Genomic DNA, 3,152 nt, shown 5'->3' on the forward strand with positions numbered 1-3,152 from the left:
CGTTGTACAAATACAGGATTTTGGAAGACGACTTACAATCTTAACTACATGTTGTCTTATTCGGCTTGCTAGCCGGCCGGAGTGGCCGAGCGTTTCTAGTCGCTTCAGTCTGGAACCGCGCGACTGGTACGGTCGCAGGTTCGAATCCTGCCTCGGGCATGGATATGTGTGATGTCCTTAGGTTAGTTAGGTTTAAGTAGTTCTAAGTTCTAGGGGACTGATGACCTCAGAAGTTAAGTCCCATAGTGCTCAGAGCCATTTGAACCATTTTGAATGGGCTTGCTGTTCTACATCCACATGGTTACGTATCTCCTTGTACTTTTAGAAACCAATTTAGCTTCTACCCGCTACAGAAAAATTATAATTGTATACTAGTTACCACAATTTTATTAAATTTACATATTTATATTTGCACTTGACGATGACATAAATACACAAGCAACTTCTAGCAGCACTGTGTGTCAACATTTTCTCTAACGATTTTCGCTGCGTATTAGTTCAGCATAGGTGATGTACTCTGGGACGTATGATATTGGACTGGCGCACTTGGCGAAACATTTTGTAAATTCTACTTTTAACTTCGAAAGTATTGTATATAGTGGTTTTTAACTTTGAGATGCCAGTGCATCAACAGTCGAGCTAATTAAGATCCGGACTACATTTATAGAGCAAATTGGCGCATATTAACTTGTACAGATGTATCTGTTTCTACTATCATGTTATAATTTCATGTATTGACTCGTTCCATGACCATGGAGACTTCTCCTTAATTTGGTCCCACGGAGCAATAAATAAATAATTCAATCTATGTATTACATTAGTGACATGTACGCTACTTTCTATAATATAATATGTTTTACACTTTATGTATACTATTCGCAGATAAGATGGCGGTAACTCTGTTTCCCGAAAGCAATCATCGAAAATAAAGGTTTTACAGGTGCGAGCTTGCCGAGAAGTTGTCTTTCTTCAGACTGAATAGTTGCCCCTTATTACTCAGTATGATGAAGTTAATGAATGAAATATAAAGCTCATCGAAGCACGGTGAAAACTAAACGCGAATACGCCCAGTCCCCAGAGAGCGCGAGAAATATTCAGTCGAGATGAATTAAAAAGATGATAAATGCTAGGCGTGAGTTCCGCATTGCGAATGGAGGCGCAGATGCCGAGTAACGAAGCTTACCACATTACGACCGGTAGAGTCGCGACGCCGTAAAGTGGCGGTTCAAATGTGATTTTACTGCGGTTGCTGTAAGTATCCTATCGCGAACCGTGCTGACCAAACCGGTCGGTCTTAGTGTAAGGCGGGCCCAACTGAAAAGGAGGCCTCCGCTGTAGCTGCGTTGAACGTAATGCCTGTGGGTGAATGTGTTCGTTGAGAGATGGCATGGTGGTATTGCCAGTTGCACAAGCGGGGTCAGCGGCTTCGCAGCAATTTCCTCATTTCTGGAGCCTCTGCAGTTCTTTGCGAGACGGACTCTTCCACAAAGAGTGGTTATCCAATTTATTCCTACTTCACAGATTAATCACAAGATGAAAAAAGTGTTCGGAGAGCAGTGTCTGGCAGAGTGCACAATATTCCGATGGTGTCCGCGCTGTGAGGTGGAGCGTGTAATCATCGCCGGCAGTGTCAGGAGTTCAGCTGTGGAGGAGGTCATACGGACGTATCGTCAGGTCATCACAGTGGCACTGCTGCTGAACTTTCGATAAGCCGACGAAATGTGCTTTACATCATCGTCGAGAACCTTCGCTATCGCAAAGTTTGTGTGCAGTAGGTGCCCAAGCATCTTTTAGAGAATCAGGTGAGAATAGGTGTTTTCTGAAACCGTAAGTCGAGATAAGCGAAGAATGGATAAAGGGCAACAGGCAGATACCATATTTCTAGATTTCCTCAAAGCATTTGACACGGTGCCCCATTGCAGGCTATTAACGAGGGTACGAGCATATGGAATAAATTCACCGATACCTGAGTATTTCGAAGTCTTGTTAAATGATAGAATCCAGTATGTTCTCCTCGACGGCGAGTGTTCATCAGAGACAAGGGTATCATGAGGAGGGCCCCAGTGAAGTGTGGTAGGTCCACTGTTGTTCTCTATATACGTAAGCCGGCCTGTGTGGCCGTGCGGTTCTAGGCGCTTGAGTCTGGAACCGCGTGACCGCTGCGGTCGCAGGTTCTAATCCTGCCTCGGGCATGGATGTGTGTGATGTCCTTAGGTTAGTTAGGTTTAGGTAGTTCTAAGTTCTGGGGGACTGATGACCACAGATGTTAAGTCCCATAGTGCTCAGAGCCATTCTATATACGTAAATGACGTGGTGGACAGGTTGGGCAGCAATCTGCGGTTGTCTGGTGATAATGCCGTGGTGTACGCTAAGGTGACAAAGTTGAGTGACTGTAGGAAGGTACAAGACGACGTAGACAAAATTACCGGTTGGTGTGATGAATGGCAGCTAGCCCTCAATGTGAAAAAATGTAAGTTAATGCGGATGAGTAGGAAGATCAAGCCTGTAATTTTAGGATACAGTATTAATACTGTCCTGCTTGACACAGTCAAGTCGTTTGAACATGGGGGCGTATCTGTTCCCAAAAGAACAGATACAATTGATGACCGGGCAGCTTCTCTCGAGTGAAATGACGATAATTAAATCGAAACCCTTAGCTGCCGACAGGTGCAGATATTTGCCCAGTCACTCATTACTCGCACCAAACTAAGCTGACGAGTCCCGCGAGAGTTCGGCCAAAGCGTGTTAGGAGTACTACGTATGTAGGTTGTGGACAGTTGGGAATGTGGGTCTCACGGGAGGCGTGCAAGGGATAAGTCCCTGCAGTCGCACTATCCTCTGTGCCCTCGGTGGCTCAGATGGATAGAGCGTCTGCCATGAAAGCAGGAGATCCCGAGTTCGAGTCCCGGTCGGGGCAAACATTTTCAGCGGTCCCCACTGATGTATATCAACAACACCTGTCGACAGATAAGGGTTTCGATTTAATTATCGTTTCATCTGGGCGTAACGTTGCAAAGCGACGTGAGGTGGCACGAGCATGTGAGAACTGTGATAGGAAAGGCGAATCGTCGACTTCGGTTTATTGGGAGAGTTTTAGGGAAGAGTGATTCACCTGTAAAGGAGACCGCATATAGGACGCTGATGAGACCTAT

At 45.4% G+C, this 3,152-nt stretch overlaps 1 non-coding gene across 1 annotated transcript; it reads left to right on the forward strand.

Moving 5' to 3' along the window:
* The first annotated feature begins 2,842 nt into the window (after positions 1-2,842).
* Trnas-uga (transfer RNA serine (anticodon UGA)) lies at positions 2,843-2,917 on the forward strand. The gene has a single exon. It is a non-coding gene; the product is annotated as a tRNA-Ser (tRNA).
* Positions 2,918-3,152: the final 235 nt, after the last annotated feature.

Source organism: Schistocerca cancellata, chromosome 2, assembly GCF_023864275.1.
Source record: "Schistocerca cancellata isolate TAMUIC-IGC-003103 chromosome 2, iqSchCanc2.1, whole genome shotgun sequence".
NCBI lineage: Eukaryota > Metazoa > Arthropoda > Insecta > Orthoptera > Acrididae > Schistocerca > Schistocerca cancellata.